The sequence below is a fragment of the Spermophilus citellus genome (assembly GCF_964194105.1).
Source record: "Spermophilus citellus genome assembly, chromosome: 4".
NCBI lineage: Eukaryota > Metazoa > Chordata > Mammalia > Rodentia > Sciuridae > Spermophilus > Spermophilus citellus.
Window position 1 is genome coordinate 60139844 of NC_138185.1, and position 24825 is coordinate 60164668.

The window sequence follows — 24825 nt, forward strand, 5'->3', positions numbered from 1 at the left end:
CTGCAGGTGCCCAGATGGCACCTGTCATCCAGAAACCTCTGCTTTCTCGTTTTCAGCTCTTCCATTGCAGGAGGGAAGACGGATAGCTTGGTCTCCCAGCGGCACTCTGCACTGATGCCACTTTGACCCTGCCCATCTGAGAAAGGAGGCCAGTGGATCCCTGGACCACAGGCAGGAGCTGGGCAAGAACGGGGAAGAGGTGGGAGGCACTGTGAGTCATTTCAAGGTATCATGAGGCAATGGGCAGCTTATCCCCAGGTCCTCTCAGCCCCACATCCTGAGCCTTCCTGAATAGGACCTGCCTTCTTCACTCATTGATAGAGAGTGGGGACAGAGCTTGGGGCCTGTGTCAATCAGTCCAAGGAGAATATGTGTTTCCCCATCTCTGCTTCAGTTAAAGAGGGCTCTTAGATTGGTGGTATGGATACAGGGGTGGGGAGAGGGAGGATTTTATTGGTTAACAGAAGCTGCTAATTATTTTCTCAAATGCTCTCCACACCTGCCACAGGCTCATCTTTTCACCTTCATCTTTCATCTCACACACACTCAAGAGCTGGGTTTTGTCCTGCCGTTAGCTAGACCCTACTACCTGCAGTCTTTCCCTTGCCTCCCTTTCATAAGGAAGGTTCTGAAGCACAAATCCCAACCAGCTCTGTGTTCTGCCTACACACCTCCCCAGCTCTCAGGCCCTAAGCAGACACCAACATCACTTTGATGAAAGGCTTCTCACTGCTCATGACTCTAGCTGCTCCACAATCCCAGAGTGCCCCGTGGGTTGTGTCACACCATCTCTCCACAAGATGCTTCCCCAAACCCTCAGCACATTCTCTCTCTTCACTTCTTCCATCCGCTGTGGCTCCTTCGTCGAGCACATACTCTTTCATGTTGTGGCATAGATGAGTTTGGGTTCTTTGCTTCCCCTCCAGCTTTACTGGCCTCCATGGTCTCCAGGTCTAGTGCAGTGATGGGATATAATAGCTGCTCAATAAATTTTTGTTAAATAAGTAAGCAGAATTTGAAAGGATTTGGGCTTCTAGATAAAACAGATATATCACTTAGGAGATTCATCGCCAGCCTGCCTACTTCCAATAATTGCTATATATTTACTACCTAATAGCTGGGAATAAATACACATTATATCATTTCTCTAAACAACGTAGCTAAATCAGGTCAGTTTAATGCAATATATAAATGACAAATTTGCAAAATGCCCCTCTCCATAAAACTAATTTGAGACAACCACTGGCATAAACTTAATGAAGTTTGAGAATAAAAAGAACTTCAAAGTGGCCTGGTTTCCCCACAGGGGAAGTTACTGAATTGCATACAATAATCTCTATTTTCTTTTAAGTGATGAATTTGAGCATCTTAGTGATTGTGGGGAAGAAGTTGAGAGACGCAGAACCAGACTAAGGAAGGATGGGTAATATTGAGTTACCATAATTATGCCACTCATGGTGAGGCCGGCTCTCTGCCTCCACGGGAAATGCTATCTCAATAAGACTTTGAACAAGATTCTAACAACATCAAAATTATATGGTTGAACCATAAGAAAAAAACATGATACACATATTTCCATTCATTTAAATTGTACAAATATTAAAGTTTATGTTCCCTTCCTAGTATAACCAGTATGAAAACATAAAGTTCTATCCCCTATTTTATCAAAAAAAAAAAAAAAAGAAATCCACACGACTTCAAAAATGTACACTGTAACTGGTATGTCAACTGTGATTTCTCTTTCCCTAGAGATAATTAAAAATTCCACAGAAAAACTTCTAGAACTATCAAGAGAGTTTATTGCTGAGACCTTTACTCTTTAGGCAATGTGTACAGTATTCAATCATTGTGTTGCTTCTAGAAAAAAAATTAACTCGTTTTGAAAACACAATCACATGATTAATAGCACAATCTTTACTGACTTGTGCTGACTAGATTTTTCGATAAATTCTATCAGCCTCTTGCAAACTGAACTAAAAATGTTGGTGCTATTTGGAATTATCCTTTTGCTGCATATATTGAAATCCATTCCTTTCCATGCACATCTCTTCTCCAGTAGGATGCATAGCATCAGTTCACATACACAATGGCAGCACTAGCAGTCAGTATTGTTTGTGAGGTGCACACCTTCATCTCTGGAGGAGGGCATTATAGTAGGAACTACACAGCTCTGAGCATCAGGCACAGGCTCCTCACCCTCAGGGAGATTTTCTGTTGTGGCAGTCATCCTCAATGAACAATGGTCCTCTTTACTCCTAGTCAGGATGCAGCTTCACCACCCTTAGAACCACGTCACTCAAACAATAATGGAGGGAACTATTGGCCCTTCCCAGAGAACATCATGTACCTCTGGAGATGGGATGCTTAAAAAGACTCCAGACTGGGATAACAAAAAGCCAATGTAGAAAGCTATCTACCATCCTGTCAGACAACTGTCATCTGTAATCCTGAAATACTTCTCCCCCCCTACAATTATTTTCCATAGAGGACCCACGGTCAGGTCAAGTGAGTTGGCTGTAGAGGACCTCTTTCCACACAAGCATACCCATGTCTGATGTAGAACACTGTAGCTGCTGCTGCTTCTATTGCCATGTTATTCCAATTAATGATTTAGGAGGAGTTAGGATAGAGACAGAAATACAGGCGGCATTATCAACTTTTTGTCATTATGACCAAAATATCTGACATAAACAAATTAAAGGAGAAAGAGATTTATTGGGGCTCATGGTTTCAAAGGTTTCAGTCTTAGTTCAGCCAGATCCATTGCTCTCGGCCTGCTGTGAGGCAGAACAATATGGTGGAACTGTGTGGCAGAGGAAAGCTTCTCAGTGTATGGAACCCAGAAAGGAGAGAGAGAGAGAGAGAGAAGGAGGGAGGGAGGAAGGAACCAGTGACAACCTCTTACCTGAGCATGCCTCAAGTAAACTACTTCCTCTTAACATGCCCTACCTGCTTCTAACAGTGCATTCATCTATCGGCAAATTAATCCACTAATGTAGTCAGAACCCTCAAAATTCAATCATTCTCCAAATTCCTATCTCTATACATTGCTGCTTTGGAGACCACAGAGCCCTCAACACATGAGCTTTGGGCGAACATTCCAGGCCCAAACCGTAACACAGGCACTCTAAGCTGCCTAGGGTCAGTCTAATTAGCTGCAGTGGGAGCCTGGGAGAGCTTGCTTCCCCATGGTGCAGTAGTTTCTCTCTTGGGAACGACTATCATTTCACCCTCCAGAACAGCATCATCATCAACCACTTAATGGTCACCGGGTACTGCTGGCCTGGCTGGGCACTATGGAACTCCTAAACCCTGTGTTCAGCACTCAGAGCCTTCATGAAGGGACAGGACTAACTTCTGTGCTAAGTGACCATTTCCTTTTGTGTCATGACCATTTTTTTATCCCATGTTTTGTAAATATCTTCATCTTTCAGCAGAGACTCCTTCCCAGTTGGCCCACTGACTCCAAGGGCTCATTTTGTGAGATCTGTCAATGTTCCTCCATAATGGACAAGCCCTTGGCTTACCAGACTGTGTTTATTGAATGCTTTAGTATAAAATTGAAGCAGAAGTCAATGGACTTCAAGGCTTTGGAGATCTGGCCACTTTTGCCCTCCTCCTCCATGTCCAACTCCTTCTCTTGATCACTCCCCTCAATTTCTGCACTTCTCACTGAACTTTGAACACATGAGACTTTTTATGACCTCAGGAAATTTCCACTTGCTCTTCCCATTAAGTGAAAAGCTCTTCCCTAAGATGAGACCCTCCAGGAAGGGAATTATCCAAATGTCATAATCTCAAGGATATCTTCCCTGACCACCAATTTAAAATTAATTCCCTCACGTTTAGGTTCCACTGATTTTATCTTTATATTTCCTATTAAATATATTACCATGAACTTTTAAATATGGTTCATTTTTCTGTATTTTTTATTATTTATATGTGACAGTGGAATGCATTATAATTCTTATTACACATATAGAACACAATTTTATATGTCTCTGGTTGTATACACAGTATATTCACACCAATTCGTGTCTTCATACATGTGCTTTGGATAATAATGATCATCACATTCCACCATCATTTCTATCCCTATAACCCTACTTTCCCCTCCAATCCTTCTGACCTATCTAGAGTTCATCTATTCCTCCCATGCTCCCTCTCCTTATCCCACTATGAATCAGCCTCCTTATATTACAGAAAATATTTGGCATTTGGTTTTTTGGGATTACCTAACTTCACTTAGCATTATCTTCTCTAACTCCATCCATTTACCTAAAATGCCATGCTTTTATTCTCTTTTATTGCTGAGTAATATTCCATTGTGTATATATGCCGCATTTTTTTTATCCATTCATCTATGGAAGGGCATCTAGGTTGTTTCCACAGTTTAGCTATTGTGAATTGTACTTCTATAAACATTGACGTGGCTGTGTCCCTCTAGTATGCTGTTTTTAAGTCCTTTGAGTATAGACCAAAGAGAGGGATAGCTGGGTCAAATGGTGGTTCTATTACCAATTTTCCAAGAAATCTCCATACTGCTTTCCATATTGACTGCACCCATTTGTAGTCCCACCAGCAGTGTATGAGTGTACCTTATTCCCCACATCCTCGCCAACACTTAGTGTTGTTTTTATTCATAATAGCTGTCATTCTGACTGGAGTGAGATGAAATCTTAGAGTAGTTTTGATTTTGCTAGCAATGATGAACATTTTTTCACATATTTGTTGATTGATTGTATATCATCTGAGAAGTGTCTGTTCAGGTCCTTGGCCCATTTATTGATTTGTGTGTGTGTGTGTGTGTGTGTGTGTGTGTGTGTGTGTGTAGCTTTTTGAGCTCTTTATATACCCTAGAGGTTAGTGCTCTCTCTGATGTGTGAGGGGTAAATATTTGCTCACTATTCACCTCACAGAAATAGAAAAAGCAATCATGAAATTAATCTGGAAAAATAAGAAACACAGAATAGCTAAAGCAATCCTTAGCAGGAAGAGTGAAGCAGGTGGCATCACTATACCAGACCTTAAACTATACTACAGAGCAATAGTAATAAAAACAGCATGGTATTCACACCAAAATAGATGGGTAGACCAATGGTACAGAATAGAAGACACAGAGACTAACCCACAAAATCACAATTATCTTATATTAGACAAAGGTGCCAAAAATATGCATTGGAGAAAAGATAGCCTCTTCAACAAATGGTGCTGGAAAAAAAATGGAAATCCATATGCAACACAATGAGATTAAATCCCTATCTCACACCATGCACAAAACTCAACTCAAAATGGATCAAGGACTTAGGAATACAACCAGAGACCCTGTGTCTAATAGAAGAAAAAGTAGGCCTTAATCTCTATTATGTGGGATTAGGCCCCAACTTCCTTAATAAAACACCTTTGGCTCAAGAATTAAAATCAAAAATCAAAAAATGGTATGTACTCAAACTAAAAAGTTTCTTCTCAGCAAAAGAAACAATCTATGAGGTAATTAGAGAGCCTAAATTTTTCCATATTTTATCTGTGTCCCTCGGTAGAAGGAAACCTTCATGTGGGCAACTAATTTTTTTCCTGTTCACTAGGTATTAAATTTTGTTTAAGAACTATTGAGAAAAATGTTCATTGCTATAATCATGTCTGGCACACAATATTTACTTAATAGATTTTTGTTGAGTGGAAGGATGGATGGATAGGTGGATGATGGAGGAGGTGAATGAATGGGCTGATGAGCTGATCAACTTATGAATGGATGGATCAGTGGATAGATGTTCAGACGGATGGATTGATGCAAAGATGGATGGATGGATGGATGTCTGGATGGGTGGACGGATGGATGGGTTAATGGAGGCCTGGTTAATTGGATGGCTGCATGCATGGATAAATGGTTTTATGCATATAAGGGTGAATGGATGGGTGAATGGATTTGTCTATTCCTCCCCTCAACTTACATTGATCAAAGGAATCTAGAACATATGATATTTGTCTAAATTTGATTTCCTCTGCCATAGTTTTGTATGTGCATCCACCCTTAAGATACATCAGTGCTTCAGAATTCTAGTCCCATCTTTAAATATTTTCCCTGTTCTTTGTCTGCATCTAGACTTCTAATTCCATGTTCACTCCCTTTCCTTCCTGTCCGGAGTTCTCTAGTTCTAGAAGCTCTTTAAACAGCAAGATGACAGCATCTGCCTTTTAGTGAAACACCCTGTCCCTTTTAAATCACTTCAAGGACTAAACTAATCATTGCCAAACACCTATCAGCATGTCCTCCTAAAATTAGTATTCTAATCACTGGCCGTGGGTCTAAGGGGTGGGCAGTGAATTAAGGAAAGGGAGGTACAATTTAAGAAGTTGAAAATGCAGCTGCCTTCCAAGCGTTAAACTAATTAAATCAACACTTGATAGGAGGTGACAGAAATGACTTTGAGGCTCAGGGGAAAGTCACTTCACCACAGTCTGGTTAGTAAGATTAACACATCTAAAAGGAAGAATATGTCAGCAGAAGGAGGCATCACATGGAAAAGGGAGTGAATGGGAAGAATGCGTGCATGCTCCTTCAACATTGTCCAGCAGCAAAGTGATAACCATGAATAGTGCCTGATTGGTGTCAATTCTGATATTTGCATTGGTTCGATACAGTGGCACAGACTGGTTAAGATTCTGAAGGGTTTGTTGAAGCATGGACTAAATTGGTCCCCACCCAAAAGTTTCTGATGCCATGGGTCTGGATTGGGCCTGAGAATTTGTGTTACTGATAACTCTCCAGGTGATGCTGCTGCTTCTGGACCTGGCATGATACTTTGAGAACCACTGGTTTAGGGGGATGGTCCATTAGTGCTTTGGAGAAGCCCAGAGAAGCTGCCCCATTACATTTGGATTTCAGGCACTTAAGGTGAAATACCCTCTCCAATCATAACAGATCCATCTAAGTATGAAAAATGAACATAAATCAATCACAAACATTGTTAGGCTCCATGAAATCTAAAGTACTTACAGACATGGAATTTCAGTTTCAACCTCTATAAGGCTAATTATTTCACTTCAAGTGCTGAGCCTATCAACATAATTTCAGCCACCTGGTACATAGTAAAATCTAGATATTGGCACACAAATTTGTTTAGTTTTCTCCAGCATTAAAAGTAGAAAGAGTAATCCAAAACTTTGTAAATAATTTAGTTACACATTTAATACAAAAATAAACCCATGCCTAAGATATTAGTATTATTTACTAATTATTTACCAATTATTATTGTTTTTCAAAGGTTATTGATTGTAATGTTTGACATTCATGTTTCAGCTTCTGTTCAAACATGTTGGCTTATACTAATATACTCAACTCTTTCCCCAGTCTCATCTCCTTTATGCAAATAAGCAAACAGACTGAGAGAGATGAAATGATTTCCCTAAAGCCTTACAGCTTCTAAGTGGCAGAACTCAAAGTTGGGCAGCCTGACTCAACCATTCATACTCTTAATGACCAACACTGTATAGTTATATAATTACAAATTATTCCAAAGGTGTATAAATTTATTCACTTGGTATTAAATTTTGTTTAAAATTATTGAGAAAAATGTTCATGCGGAGAGATCATTTTACAAAACAGAAGCCTAAAATTCTCTTGTTTATATTAAATGTTATGTGTTCTCAATTGCTCCTTAATGTAATGTCACTTTGGGATCTTTATCTAACTTAATTTCTTTATTCCCCACCCCCCCCCCCTTTTGGTAGCAAGGATTGAGCCCAGCAGTGCTTAACCACTGAGCCACATGCCCACCCTTTTTTATTTGTTCTTATCAGTTATACATTATAGTAGAATATTGACATGTTATACAAATATGGATTATAACTTCTCATTCTTCTGGTTGTACATGATATAGAATTGCATTGGTGATATAATCATGTGAACATAATATCTTATTCATCCTACTATCTTTTCTATTCCTACTCCCCCTCCCTTCCCTTTATTCCCCTTTGTCTAATCCAAAGTGCTTCTATTCTTCCCTAACAACCCCTCCCCTTATTGTGAATTAGAATCCTCATGTCAGAAAACAGTCAGCCTTTGTTTTGTGATTGGATTATTTCACTTAGCGTGATATTCTTCAGTTTCATCCATTTACTAGCAAATGCTATAATTGCATTCTTCTTCATGGCTGAGTAATACGCCATTGTGTTTACACAGCACATTCTTTTTATCTGAACATCCTCACCAACACTTATTATTGCTTGTATTCTTGATAATTGCCATTCTGACTGAAATAGGATGAAATGTAAGTGTAGTTTTAATTGGATTTCTCTGAATGCTATAGATGTTGAACATTTTTTTCATATATTTGTTGACCAGTCATATTTATTCTTCTGTGAGTTGTCTGTTCAGTTCCATAGCCCATTTATTGATATTTTTTGGTATTATGTTTTTTGAGTTCTTTATATATCCTAGAGATTAATGCTTTATCTGAGATGCATTTGGTAAGGATTTTCTCCCATTCTGTAGGCTCCCTCTTTATGTTGTTTATTGTTTCTTTTGGTGTGAAGAAACTTTTTAGTTTGATTCCATCCCATTATTGATTCTTAATTTTACTTCTTGCACTTTAGGAGTCTTGTTAAGGAAGTCAGTTCCTAAGCAAACATGATGTAGATTTGGGCCTACTTTTTCTTCTATTTGGCTCAGGGTCTCTGTTGTAATGCGTAAGTAAGTCCTTGATTCACTGTGAGTTGAGATTTGTGCAGGGTGAGAGATAGTAGTTTAATTTCTTTTTTTATTAGTTGTTCATGACAATACAATGATCTTGACATATCATACATTTGAATTAAATGGGGTATAATTTCTCATTTTTCCAAGTGTACATGTTGCAGAATCACATTGGTTATATGGCCACGTATATAATACAGCAATACTAGTGTCTATTTTATTCTGCTGCCCTTCCTATCCTCCCTTCCCCTCCCCTCCCATCACCTCTCTCTAACCAATCTAATGTGACACATTTCTCTCTTTTTTTCCTTCCCCCTCACATCATCATATATGTATTTCATATAATGAAAACTACAGAACCCTAAAGAGAGAAATAGAAGACCTTAGAAGATGGAAAGATATACCTTGCTCATGGATAGGCAGAATTAATATCATTAAAATGGCCATATTACCAAAAGCACTTTACAGGTTCAATGCAATTTCAATCAAAATCCCAATGGCATTCCTTGCAGAAATATAAAAAATTAATCATGAAATTCGTCTGGAAAAATAAGAGACTCAGAACAGCTAAAGCAATTCTAAGCAGGAAGAGTGAAACAGGTGGTATAGTGATACCAGATTTTAAACTATACTACAGAGCAACAGTAACAAAAACAGCATGGTACTGGTACCAAAACAGACAGGTAGGCCAATGGTACAGAATAGAGGACACAGAGACCAATCCACAAAATTACAACTACCTTATATTAGACAAAGGTGCTAAAAGCATGCAATGGAGAAAAGATAGCATCTTTAACAAATGGTGCGGGGAGAACTGGAAATCCATAGGCAACAAAATGAAATTGAATTCCTTTCTCTCGCCATGCACAAAAGATAACTCAAGGTGGACCAAGGATCTAGGAATCAAACCAGAGACAATGTGTCTAATAGAAGAAAAAGTTGGTCCTAATCTCCATCACATGGGGTGGGGCCCCAAATTCCTTAATAAGACACATATAGCACAGGAGTTAAAATCAAGAATCAACAAATGGGACATATTCGAACTAAAAAGTTTTTTCCCAGCAAGAGAAACAATAAGAGAGGTAAATAGGGAGCCTACATCCTGGGAACAAGTTTTTACACCTCACACTTCAGATAGAGCCCTAATATCCAGAGTATACAAAGAACTCAAAAAGTTAAACAACAAAAAAAATAAATAACCCAATCAACAAATGGGCCAAGGACCTGAACAGACACTTCTCAGAGGAGGACATACAATCAATCAACAAATACACGAAAAAATGCTCACCATCTCTAGCAGTCAGAGAAATGAAAATTAAAACTACTCTAAGATACCATCTCACTCCAGTAAGAATGGCAGCCATTATGAAGTCAAACAACAACAAGTGCTGGCGGAGAATGCCGGGAAAAAGGTACACTTGTACATTGCTGGTGGGACTGCAAATTAATTGGTGCAGCAAATTTGGAAAGCAGTATGGAGATTCCTTGGAAAGCTGGGAATGGAATCACCATTTGACCCAGCTGTTCCCCTTCTCGGACTATTCCCTAAAGACCTAAAAAGAGCATACTACAGGGACACAGCCACATCAATGTTTATAGCAGCACAATTCACAATAGCTAGACTATGGAACCAACCTAGATGCCCTTCAATAGATGAATGGATAAAAACATGTGGCATTTATACACAAAGGAGTTTAATTTCATTTTGCGACATATGGATTTCCAGTTTTCCCAGCAGCCTTTGTTGAAGGGGCTATCTTTTCTCCAATGTATGTTTTGGCACCTTTATCTAGTATGAGCTAACTGAATTTATGTGGGCTTGTCTCTGTGTCTTCTATTCTGCACCATTGGTCTTCATGTCTGTTTTGGTGCCAATATCATGTCATTTTTGTTACTATTGCTCTGTAGTATAATTTAAGGTCTGGTATTGTGATGTCTCCTGCTTCACTTCTCTTGCTAAGGATTGCTTTAGCTATTCTAAGTCTCTTATTTTTCCAAATGAATTTTATGACTGCTTTTTCAGTTTCTATGAAAAATATTATTGGGATTTTAATAGATATTGCATTAAATCTGTCTAGAACTTTTGATTGTATGGCCATTGGCAATGTTATTTCTCCTATCCAAGAGCATAGGAGATCTTTCCATTTTCTAAGGTCTCCTTCAGTTGTTTTTCTTAGTGTTCTGGGGTTTTGATTATAGAGATATTTCACCCCTTTGTTATATTGATTCCCAAGTAACTTATATTTTTGAGGCTATTGTGAATGAGATAGTTTTCCTGATTTCTCTTTTAGTAGATTCATCACTGCTGTATAGGAACATAATTGATTTCTGGGTGTTAATTTTGTATCATGCTTATTTGCTGAATTTATTTATGAGTTCTAGAAGTTTTCTGGTGGAATTTTTGGAGTCTTCTAAATATAGAATCATCACATGAGCAAATAGGGATAGTTTAAGTTCTTCTTTTCCTATTTGTATCCCTTTAATTTATTTCTTCTAATTGCTCTGGCTAGAGTTTCAAGGATGATATTGAAAAAAACGTGGTAAAAGAGGGTATCCTTGTCTTGTTCCAGTTTTTATAGGGAATGCTTTCAATTTTTCTCCATTTAGAATGATGTTGGCCTTGAGTTTAACATATATAGCTCCTTTTAAAAATATTTTATTTAGAGACAGGGGCTCGCTGACTTGCTGAGGCTGGCTTTGAACTCACAGTCCTCCTGTGTCTACCTCTTGAGCTGCTGGTATTACTGGTGTGAGCCACCTTATCTGGCTCTAGCATAATTTATTTCATTTTTCCCAAGAACATATTGCCTCTAGCTAAGCCAGTCATCTACCAACTCAAATTATCCTTCATTACTATAGTAATAGTAAACATTATTATTATTATTATTCATTGAAGAGTTAATGCAATTAATATTCATTTTGTCAATGGGAATATAAGATTGTTAGAGTTTGGAATGACCTGTCAAAGATAATATGGCTAATAATGATGCAAAGCTAAGACCTGAAGCCAACCCCTTTTCTGCTTTAGAGGTTCAGGCCTCTGGCCATTAGTGCATGAGAATTAGCTACAAAGTCTTCAGAGAGAGGAATATCAGAAGCAGCATGATATATCCAGTGGAGGAAGAGTATGAACTGTGCCTCTAGCTCTATCCAGAGGGCCCTGGAACACAGTGTATTCTTATCTAGATTCTATTGTGCCCTCTGGTTAATGAGACAGCAGCCCACATGACTTCTATGATCTATCCCAAATCTAAACCATGTATTTCCATTTCTGTGTTTTTTACTTAAGCCAATTTCCATTTTCTTGATTTCTTTACCAACTCACTCATAGAAAATAATACCTGTTGAGCTTAATTTTATGTTTCAACTTGACTGGGCTAGCAGGTACCCAGACAACTGGTAAAATACTATTTCTGAGTGCTACCAGGAGGATGTTTCTAGAAGAGCTCAGCATTGGAATTGGCAAATAAAATTGGTAAAATGAATGGCCCACCCAACATGGCTGAGCATCATCTAAACTGCTGAGGCCCTGAATAGAATAAAAAGGTGGGATAAAGGCAAATTTGAGTTCTATGCTTGAGTAGAAACTGCCATCTTTTCCTGCCTTCATACATCAATACACCTTGTTCTCCGGTTTGGGGTCTCAAACCACAGCTGATATCATTGGTTCTCTGGTTCTCAGATCTTCAGACTTGGACTAAATTACACCCCCATCAGCTTTCCTGTTTTGGGGCCTTGCAGAGAGCAGATAGTGGGACTTTTAAGCCTATATACCAAGGTGAACCAAATTCCTATAATAAATCTCCTCCTATCTTCGTAAGTATGTATCTTTTTTATTTGAGAGAGAAAAAGAGAGATTGAGAGAGGTGAGCGGATAGCCTATATATAGCCTATTGGGAAAAAAAACAAACATAGACATATAATTTCCTATTGATTCTATTTCTCTGGAGAACCTTGACCAATACACCTCCACCCACAGGCCTTCCTTGACTTATTCCCTCCCCTTCCCTAATCTAACAGATTCTTTGACTCTTCATTACCCGACATTCTATCAACGTTTTTAAGGCACATGATTAACACTCCATCCTTCCATAATTACATCACTGGTACTTTATGTTTTCTCTCCTCATTTTTTGTACATGTGTGTCAGGATTTGGATATGAGGTGTCCCCTAAAAGCACCTGTGTCAGTGTAGGAATATTCAGAGGCGAAATGATTAGATTGTGAGAGCTGCAAGTTGATCAGTCCATCCTAGTTTGAATGGACTGGGGTCTGGCTGGAAGAAGTGGGGCATGGGGCAGGCTCTGGAGGTGCGAATCTTCCCTACAGCTCCTTCTCCTTTCCTTTACCCTGCTTCTGAGCTGCCCTGGGAGGAGCGGCACTCCCTGCCATGCTCTTCTGCTTCACCTTGACCTAGCGTGATGGAGCAGGCCAACCAGGGACTGAACCTCTGAAACTGAGTCAAAATAAACTTTTCCTACTTTTAAGTTGTTCTTGTTAGATATCTTGGTCAAAGCAAAGAAAAGTTGAATAATGCAGTGCCTTTACTTCCAAACTTGTTAGTAAACAGAACTTTGCATATTTCTTATTTTTTTAATACCATAAGTCTCAGTGAATTTACAATTGTTAATTTATTAGAGAAAGGACTTAAGTTTACAGTTCATTATATCTCCCACATGGTTATACTTCAGTGTCCTCTAAACAGTTGTGGATATGCTAATGCTTGTGCAAAGGCACTGATTTAAATAAGTAATCTGGGAAAGGGATACTGACCATTAATTTCTGTCTCCAAAAAGAGGTCTGGAAATGTATTTCCAAGGCAGGTACCTGAGATCAATTATTTACTTTGCCATTATAGCAATATGAATCTCAAATAATTCTCTAGTTTGTTTATTTTTTCCTAACTGACCTCCTCCCGAAAGATAAAGTGAATCCAGGATCTGGAGGGGAGGGAAGTGTTGGGAGAAGGGACAAGGATGGGAAAGGAAGATTTCATATCAACATGCAGAATTGATATGCATTATGTGCAGGAGGTGGAGACTCTGACAGATGGGATGTGTGATTCCAGAGGAAACAGCTGTTTTGCGATTAAAGGAACAAAGGAAGTTCAGGCCGGAAGGAGAGCGGGAAGCCACTTCTGCCTCTCTGAGTTTCTGTTGCAATTCCTCCTTGTTCCAGGCTTTTGAGCTCTGCACTCCATGTTCCCTGAGACAAATTAATGTGGGGGGTGGAAAAAAAATTAAACAACAACCAAAAATTGTGTTGGGTTTGTCTTTTGGCTTGATTTAAATTAGTGGTTACTGGTTTTCCCAGCTTAACTCTCAACCCTGCTGCCTCAGGAAACTGTACCCCCTGCCCTTGCGGCAGACCATGACAGATTTCAAACACACTCCTGACTGTGAGAATGAAAATTGTGTTCATTAAAGATGGTGCATTTGAAACCTTCTGCTTCCCACACACAGCTTTTGGTTTCTCCCACACAAATGACGCTCTCCCTCACCTGTGCTCCTCTCTCTCTCTCTCTCTCTCTCTCTCTCTCTCTCTCTCTCTCTCTCTCTCTCTCTCTCTTTCTCTCTCTCTCTCAATATAATAAAGAATTCTTTTAAAATATCAAGTAATTAAAGCTCTTCATGGGTGAACTCACCCATTGAGAGGAATCCTCTAGTACATGAAAAGGTTGCTCGATGAAATTCTAAATCATTTAAGAAAAAAAATTTCAACATATTATTTTCTCTGATTTTTGGCAAACAAAAAAGAGAAATGATTTTATTTTCTTGCATTTTGTTTCCTTGGTGGGTTTATATTTCCAATCGGCATTTGGGTAAGAATTCCTGTTGACCATAACAAGACAATGACAGATTAAATAGCCACTTGTATTTAAACATTTTTGTTTCTCATATTTGTTTGTAAAATGTATTCTCTGATAAATAGAAGAAGAAACTAAGACTGGAAAAGGTGGAAAAAAATGACGATCAAAAACAAATGGAGTCGTCTGTCTGTCCTTCTTTTCTATTGATTTTCTTTTTTCTTTTCTTCTTTTTTTTTATTATTAATTGCCTCACTGTTACTTGTAGAGGAAAAGGAAAAAAAAAAAAAAAGCACTAGACAACACACTCAAGTCCATGTCTGCTAATCGGGCTGTGATGTGTTTGACTTTAATTTGTGCAACCAGCCCCCTCTTCAGCCTAGTGCAGATGCCATGTCCTTTTAACATCAGCAGGCACTGGCCTCATTCTCATCCCCTGAAACATGTTCCCTGGAAGGATCTTGTAACCAGCCAGGACAGGAAGCAACCCCGAATGCAGGCAACAGCAAATTGTGCTTGTGTTGAAATATTTAGGCAATTTTATTTTCAATGAGGTGTTTTCCTTTCCCTTGATTTGAGGTTACATATATACTTAAGAAATAACCATGGAAGAAAACAATGATCAGAGCGGAATGATTCCATTTCAGGAACGATTTCATACCTGTCTCTCAGATGTGAGCATGCACGCTATGCAATTTTCTTTCCATTTGAAAGAAAATGGTGAGAAGACAAGTTTCTTTACCACACTTTTTTGCTGAAGAAGTCAGCCATATATTCAAGTTAATTGCTCAGCTAGAGTTATGAGGATGATTAATAGAAAGGACTCATTTGGGAGCGGTCCATGACAGAACCCCCAGCATTGAAGTTCATATTGGCTTCCAAAGATCAGAATTCTAGAACATGCACATTCAGATAGCTATCCACAGGTGGATCTGACTCTCTTCTCCTCTTTAATTGAGTGCTCTTTCTTTTGAGGGGAAGGGTGATCATAGTTAACAGTTATCAGTACCTCTGAAGGTACCCCCAAACTGCAGATGTCCCTGAAGAATAGGAATGAAGACACAAAAACGTGGAGGCCATCTCCAAGATTGGTAAATCTCCAAGATGTGGAATGGTCTAACAGAGCATGTCAGAGAAGAAGAGATGGCACCCAGGAGAAATGATGCTAGTCAAGCTCCCAGCCCTGAATGGCAGGGTGTGGCAGGACCCATGCCACCCATGAGCCTTGGTCACAACTCAGGGTTCTGTGTAAGGTTAAATCTGTGGGCCAAACCAACAGATGAAGGATGGAAAGAGAGGTGAGAGGGAAGGGGTCATGTAGGTGAGTCAGAGCAGGAGGAGGAGCGAGGGGAATATTTGAGTTTCCATTCTCTACAGGCTCCCTCATTCCCATGAGAGCTTATGAAGGTGAGAATTGGTTAAACTATATTTTGAGGCTTTTTTCTTTCTCCTTGGATAGCAATAATTAGTCGTGTCAAGATGACTACTCAAATGACAATGTGATTTCAATGAGAAAAAGTTGAAGAATAAACTATAATTATTTGGACAGTCAGTTGATCAGGTTTTCTTTTCCTTGTCACATTTTAAATGATTTATGAAGTTACATGTGGGTGTCTGCTGAAGAGGTTAGTTCACGTTTTAAAGCTTCTTTTTTTTTTTTCTTTCCTAATTCTTTTCTATTTCAAGTACATAACGGGTTGTGGGCTTTTTTTTTTTCTTTTCTTTTACTCTGAATTTGGTTTAAACAGAATCATAGGCCAATTAATCTAATTTAAACTCCAATGTCTCTTGCTCTTGATTTTAGTCATATTAAAAAGCAGCGTTTTTCTTCTTCACAGAGCCTGATATGTGCCATTGTACCTTGCTCAGCATTTCCTAAAGTTCCTTGGAATGTTAGAACAGAAGAGGTGCTCTCAGGAAAAGAGGAACGTAGACAATACTGTAGAAATGGTTTAAGTACATTTTCCACTGAGAAATCCCATGCTACCTTGCATGCTAAATGTTCTGGAAAATTTTGCCTTTAAAACATCTCTTTTATGTTTAATTCAGTATTTCTTAAACTTATTTGACCTAGGGTCACTCTGTTCTTCTAAAATTTACTCACATTCTTTGGAATCCACAAAAAAAAAAAAAAAAAAAAAAAAAAAAAACCCACTTTGGGAAGTGTTCATGTAGCCAATCAGCACACAAATGTCATCGAACAAACATGCTCCACACTGACTTCTTCCAAACAAGGAAAACAACCAAAAAAAGCAACACATTAGGGGTGATTGTTCCAAAAATGGAATTGCCTTTTTTGACCACAGCAGAAAAACCACAGCTTTAAAGCAAGGTTCTTGAAAAATTTGACCTTGAAAGTGTCTTAGAGATGCCTGACTTTTACACAGTTGAACAGCAATTCTCCAAGGCATCACACACGTGCCTCTGCCACTCCTGTGACTTGCTTTGTGATCACAATCCTGGAGCACTTCAGGATGCAAACAAGTTCGGCTACAGGAGACTTTAAGTGGCAGTGGAAGCATCATTATAATCAGTGTACCTGGAGTTCAGGACACGGGCTGCCTGTGCTGGCTAAGGAAGGTCAAGCCACAAGGCCATGTCTTTGGGCAAGTCACAGTGAGGTCTGTGAATGGCAGGGGAATTGTTTCCCTTTTATCGTTTATTAAAGGGGATCAGGTGTTTGCCCATAAGAATCTCACTCCGAGCAACATGCAGTTCTATTCTGGAATATGCCCATAAACTAGAGATATGTCTGTTTAAATAAACATAAAATCATGAATATCCTACAGCAAAAAAAAAAAAAAAAAGGATGATGGCATTTAGGAGTAAAGACAGAAGACAAAGTCTGCTTACCTTTTTTTTTTCCTTTCTGAATGAATGACTCAACTTTGGTATTATTCAGATTTTCCAAGAACAAAGAACAAATAATCCTATAAATTCTGATGTTTAATTGAATCATTGGGTTTATTTTCTAATTTGCATCCTGTGAAAAAGCATGTGAAGGGTGGGATTTGTTTTTATTTTTTTCATAATACCCAAAATATTGCCCTTGGAGCAATATAAAATTTATGAAAGATTCCAGGCCAGCCTCTTCGCTTGCATCGGTGTGTATTCTTTACCTCTCCGTGTTCCGTTGCACTCCCGTATTCTTCAAGTAGGACTAGGAGGGAATTATTAGTTGCACTAGCCTCAGCGTTTTTGTATCTACTTATTTTGAAACCTTTCATTTGTAGCGACAGCTGCAAGGTGTCCCTTCAAGGATTTTGCTTTTTTGATTTATACTTTTATACACTCAAATCTCAATTGAGATATCCGAGCTTCATTCCATTTTCTGACCTTACACTATCAAGCCAGAATGACCCCCAATCTCTCAGGACTGGGCTACAATCCAAACCAGGTTATGGAAGAACAAGGGCAGAGAATCAAAGCCACACATCACCCTGGTCCCAAGGAAACACTTTGTGCAAAGCTGAGTGAAGGCCAGCCAATCCGCAGACCTCATTTATTTGCCCATGTGAGAATTCTCAACTCTCCACACTTTGAACTTTTGACATTATTTTTGTGTGTGAGTCCTGTTTATACCAAACACCAAAGCCAGACAGATGCTCTGTTTGGCATGGAAATTGGCCTCATGGAAATAAATGTTCTTTCTTTCCCTCCCATCTTTTAATTTTCTTTTCTTTTCTTTTATTTTTTCTTTTCTGGGTGAGAATGGATGCTGCTGAAATGCATCATAGTGGCTGACACATTAGTGAATATTCCATGCATCTGTTTCTGGTTATTGTTCTCCTTTTGACACACCTGTCATCAGGCCCTTGCATTGAGGCGTTTCAGAGTCTGGTCAAATGGAAGCAGTGGTCAATAAGGCCGTGGGGTGTTGTATCTGGCAGTCAACTGCGCATGAGTCCTAGAGCACTCTCTGCTCTCTCCAAATCCCACGTGGAGACATGTCCGTTTAGAACATTGCTGTCCTGAATAGAAAGGCAAATCGATTGGGTCCACCTTCTAAAAGAAATGTTTTCAAAGATCTCACTCCCACAAAACACCCCATCTTCAGAGGGAAGAAATTTCACCTGGTTAAATATAGACTTTAAAAATATTTTTTCCTATTAGTATAAGAAGAAAAAAATTGCCAGTTTGCAGTATAATTCTTGTTTATTATTGAATGTAAAGACGGATGCTTGGCAATGAATATAGTGGCTAGGCATGAAAGGCATTCAGTGTGTTAAGCTGTTCTGTTGTTATCACATTAAATCTAATAACCTTCTAATGAAATAAACATGTTTATATCTTCCTTTTGCAGCTAAGGAAATTTGCTCACTGGGATGAAGTTGCTGGCTTCACTCATTTCACACATTTAGTAAAGGGGGAAGCACATACCACTTCCATTCCAAAGAGGAGGAGTGGCATTGACATCATTGCTATAGAAATCCAGGGATGAACACAAATCTGTGTAGTGTGAATGAGATTCATGGTATGTTTATGGAAAGCTGATAAACCACTGAATGATCCCGAAATGCTATGGAAGAGACAAGTCAAGTTTGAGAGCAGCCTATTTCTAAAGCCCAGTTTATGTCCTGTTGAAAAGACAGAAGAGCAAAACAGCAAATGAAACCAAGATTGGGAACAAAGGAAAATAGCACCCTCTTCTCTTTTCAGCAGTGCTTTGGAAATGTTCAAAGTGTCAATTGAATTGTCCTATTTATAAGGTCTTTGATTTTCTTTACTGTAAACTCTTAAGGACGCTCCATTGCCTGGTGCAATTTAATATGACTGGAGCTCACAGGGGTCTTGATCTTCACATACAGTGCCCCAGAGGAGTGATTTATAAACCACAATCCCAGAGCATCCCAGGAACCGGAGTGAATTGAGGCTTCTAAGTGAACACAAGTGCTATGAATTCCAATGTTAGACCAGCACAAGAAATGTCCCCAAACTCATTTCCTGCAAGGGAGAATGGGGATGTGGTTGGAGGGAATGAGAGAGATGGCAAACCCCATAAGGAACGAGGTTGGTACCCAATTAGCTTCTTTTCATATTATGGGTTTAGGGAGGCCAAGTAATCCCAAGATGGCTCCAGTCATTTTCACGTTGGCAAAGAGGAACAATATTGCTTTTTAATAGTGTGAGGTCGAAGGAAGGAAAGGGCAGAGAGGAGGAAAAGGGAGAGCAAACCCAAGAGCACTGTGAATGCACTTAATTCCCTTAGCATGAGCATTTTTGTGGGGAAAAAAAAAACAAGAAAGAAAGAAAAAGAGAAAAAAGAGATTAAAAATGTGATAACTTCAAATGTGTGATCAATAAAAATAATTATCATCTTTCAGTCCATTTTTCATAAAGCACTCAGTGACCTGAGAGTAATTTCTGGCATCTAGGAGCCAAGCTCTTGAAATGCACAATTACCAAAAACTCTCTCTCTTTTTAAAAAGACTTTCCTGTGTGAGTGTATTTTTTTTTCCTTCCTGTCTTCCACACTCAACCGTTTGGTCTAAAGACAGTCAGGCAGCTAAATATATATTAATTAGAACTCTTGGGGCTGGCATCAGTGAGATACAATTATACCAAACGGATGCCATTCCGGGCTCTGATAGCTTCATTTAAATTCCTGAATAAAACATGAAATATCTTTAATGAGAAATGAATATAGTTGTCAGGAGGGGGTAGTTGTGATATTGTTACTAGTCGAGATATAGAAGATGAAGACATAATGTGAATACCTTCCATTTTATCTAAAAATGATGGTTGTTAGAAAAGACAGATCCCTCTTCTGAGACATCGTGTGTGCTGCAATATCAAAAAAATTATAGCACCTAACAGCGCAGTCTTATTCCAAGGAGACCCGGCATCTGAGCCTCTGTGATTTTGCAGGAAGGAACTTGCTGTCTGTTACCAGGAAAACAGATCAACTCAAACAGCATCGGTAAGAGTACCCATGTGCCACTCTATCCAGCAGATCTGCTACTCTGACCAGCAGATCCCTGCTTCTTTCTAACCAAGAGCCGAGTAAGATATCTTGTCCATAAATATTTTGTTGAGAGCATGACAGATAAATAGACTTGCATCCTTATCTCCAGTCTCTGTTCTCTTCTAGACAGTCACTGGAGGAGGGGGGAAGCTGCAGAGGGAAATGGGTTCATGAAATCACACTGTCAGGGAGATGAGAACCGCACAGCTTCCCATACTGCCATGGCCTCCTCTTTGATCACTGGCCCTGGGAAGTAGGACCCCCAGCCCCAGGCTCCAGCCAAAGGCCATTCACCTTCTGGACTATGGCTGAGATTTTCTTCTTTTCTTTCCAAGGGCTTTTCTTAATACAGTGAGTCTTTCATAATTAAAATAACAGCACACTACCTTGTATTCAGGATGCACCTGTCTTAATCCCAGGTGACTTTCAAGCACTTTAAAAATATTACCAATGATAACCATGGCTTGCTTCATTTGCAATTGAATTCAGAGGGTCAGTTCCTCAGTCTCATGACTAGGAATTGCAAGGGGAGTGGGAACACGGAGAACCTGCAGACAATAGGCCTGAAACAACATAAAAAGAGTAGGATCTTTTTTTCCCCATATTTCCCATCATAGTCCTGAGCTATTGTAAAAGACAAACAAAATACCACTTGGTTCTCTTTTTACTGACTCAGAGACAACATACTACTCTGTTCTTATAAAGTAGAATTGAGAAGTTTGGAATAACAGTTAGGGTTGTCTGTTGATAAAGAACTTACCTTTATCTTATTTAGCATATGGTTCATTGGACAAGTCAGTTGGTGCCTATATGCAATGCATTGTGGGAAGACCCTGAGATAAAGATGGTGGGCCACTTCCCTGCAGAGCTCTTGGACAATGATTTCCATAAAAGGCTTCGCATGGGAAGCCTTTGAAGCCCTGCTCCTTCCGCCTCTGATGTCCATCTCCACTGTATGGTGGAGAAGTTGAAGCAGGCGTTTTACCAGGTCATGAAGGAGCCTTTGAGTAGCATGGATCTAGCCAACTGAGTTCCCCAGACAATTCCATGCCTCTAGTCATTATTTGTATGTTCTGTTTGCAGGATTAACCTCCTCCCCAGTCTGTTGGGACGTTGCTATTTTCCCTACAGTCCTTTTTGAACGCATGTCTTTTCCCCCTAATGCCAAGAATCTTTCTCCCCATAGTACATGCAATCTTTTCTGTAATAGCTATCAGTATGTTCACTGCTAACTGCACTGCTGAAATGAAAGCTCTTTGATGAAAGAGACTATACATCATATGTGTCTGATTCAGTGTCTGCCATATATTCAGAATTCAAACATTTTTGGATGAATGGATGCATAAGAAATGATGGCAAGGCATGGTGTCACATGCCTGTAATCCCAGTGGCTCAGGAGGCTGAGGCAGGAGGATCGTGAGTTCAAAGCCAGCCTCAGCAACAGTCAGATTCTAAGCAATTCAGTGAGATCCTGTCTCTAAATAAAATACAAAACAGGGCCTGGGATGTGGCTCAGTAGTCAAGTGTCCCTGAGTTCAGTACCAAATACACCCCCCAAAAAAAAGATGAGAATTGATAATGTGACTTGTTGAATTTTTTCAAGTTTTATACTCGTATGACATAAAATCTAAATCCAGATAAATAGAAAAAAGGCATTGAATTGTATTTTCTTTTTCCACAAAACCAAGTAACACTTGAACTAATGTGCTTTTATTTTTCACTAATGATTTTTATTTTCCAAAATTGATTGAATCAGACATTTGCTATGATCTTGTCTTTTTTTAGATTTTAAGATTGTTCTACAACTGCTTTTTTGTCCAGGGTTAGATCAATAATAGCAATAGAAGTCACAGATAACTTTTACTGAGTTGTGCAAGAATTGTGGTGGGTGCTTCATGTGAATTAACTTGATTCATCCTTACACCCACATAAAGCAGTCACCACACCCCATGACAGATACAGGAACAAAAAGACCAAGAAGTTAGCTGTCTTTCTCAACATTCACTAATTCCTGTAAAAAGATTTTTTTTTTTTATCTCTACAAAGATCAGAGCAAGTATAACAATGAGAAAAAGAATGCATGAAAAAGAAGTAAATCATAATACAGAAATGTTCCTTTCCTATGACTCATTGTAGTAAGTTGTCCACATTGAATAACCTTTGCCTAAAATAATTTAATAAGATTATGAAGAGAAAAATCTTCACTAATGATTTTTGCCTAAATCTAGAACATTGTCAAGAGATTTGGGAAGTTGGTACTTTATCATAATTTGTGATTCCATGTCCTCATCTCTTTCTTGTCTGTGGGGTGGATATTTGTTTTAGCTGTGTCATTCTGGTCAAAAGCATTTCCACTTTAGTGCCAGTTGGTCTTCACCTCGATTGTCTCAACTGACCCTTCCCCCTGACACGGCTCTTTATCACAGCCATCTGTGATCCTCAGGCAGAGGCAAGGAGGATGGGTTCTATGAGCAAAGACCTCAGGGGCTCTGTGCACCTGGAGAGCCCATGAGCCAGAACCTTCCAGATGGTGGTCATGTTCAAGCCAATGTGGTTTCAAGGCTCCTGCCCAGTTCCCAGTCACCATCTAGACTCAGGGCTAAAATCCAGTCTGCTTGGCTCAGCCTGTTTAGACCTTCCACACTTCATTTCTGAAATTCAGGGCAGGAAGTATACAGTACAAGAGAGCTTCTTTCTCCTCCCGATTCTTCTTCTGCAAACCTGCATGGCCCCTTCTCCAGGGAAGTTGGATATGTCCTGTTTTTTCCTAACCACAGCTTGGGGCCTCACTGAGATTATAGTCAGGTGTGTCACATTAGAGAATCTCAACTGTGTAAAACTGGTAGATCCAAGAGCACGGCATCCCTAATCAATCGGGGTTCTTTTACCCTACTGAGCAGGTCATGGCTTCAGGTTGCTCCTCAACATGTTGTGCTTTACAGCCACACGAGTTCAGTTGGAGTTGAAATGTCTCACCAAATGTCATCTGTCACCCTGGAGCCCAGTTCTCATCCTACAGCTTTCCCACATGATGCTAAGGGCCCTCCTCTGCTTGGACACCTGTGGCCATGTCGGACTTCTACCCCTCAGGCTACATGAGCCACAGCTGCTTTCCCTAGACCTGTAGATACACGCTGGCCATCTGGGGTCAGGCTGTGTCCCCTTGCCCAAAAAAATCGTGAAGTCTTCCTTTGTGTCCTCTTCTAAATTGCTGAGGACCCAGAATCATATGGAAGCCAGTCTTCCCAGTTAAGGCCAAATAACTCAAAAGAAAGGTGAAGCACCCAAGAAAAAACAGCCTCTGTCACACAGAGTCTCACCCAGACTTAATGCTTGCAAGATTATTGATCATGTAAAAATCTCACATGGAAAATAGCTATCAATTAGTGTATGCAACTTATGGGTACATCCAAGTTCTATTTTTTTTGGGGGGGTTAATTTTATTTTTTTATTGGTTGTTCACAACATTACAAAGCTCTTGACATATCATATTTCATACATTAGATTGAAGTGGGTTATGAACCCCCAATTTTACCCCAAATGCAGATTGCAGAATCACGTCGGTTACACATCCACAATTTTACATAATGCCCTATTAGTAATTGTTGTATTCTGCTACCTTTCCTATCCCCTACTATCCCCCCTCCCCTCCCCTCCCATCTTCTCTCTCTACCCCATCTACTGTAATTCATTTCTCTCCTTGTTTATTTTCCCATTCCCCTCACAACCTCTTATATGTAATTTTGTATAGCAATGAGGGTCTCCCTTCATTTCCATGCAATTTCCCTTTTCTCTCCCTTCCCCTCCCATCTCATGTCTCTGTTTAATGTTACTCTTTTCTTCCTACTCTTCCTCCCTGCTCTGTTCATAGTTGCTCTCATTATATCAAAGAAGACATTTGGTATTTGGTTTTTTAGGGATTGGCTAGCTTCACTAAGCATAATCTGCTCTAGTGCCATCCATTTCCCTGCAAATTCTATGATTTTGTCATTTTTTATTGCTGCATATGCATAGTACTCCATTGTGTATAGATGCCACATTTTTTTTATCCATTCATCTATTGAAGGGCATCTGGGTTGGTTCCACAGTCTAGCAATTGTGAATTGTGCTGCTATGAACATCGATGTGGCAGTATCCCTGTAGCATGCTCTTTTAAGGTCTTCAGGGAATAGTCCGAGAAGGGCAATAGCAGGGTCAAATGGTGGTTCCATTCCCATCTTTCCCAGGAATCTCCAAACTGCTTTCCAAATTGACCACACCAATTTGCAGTCCCACCAGCAATGTACAAGTGTACCCTTTTCTCCACATCCTCGCCAGCACTTGTTGTTTGACTTCATAGTGGCTGCCAATCTTACTGGAGTG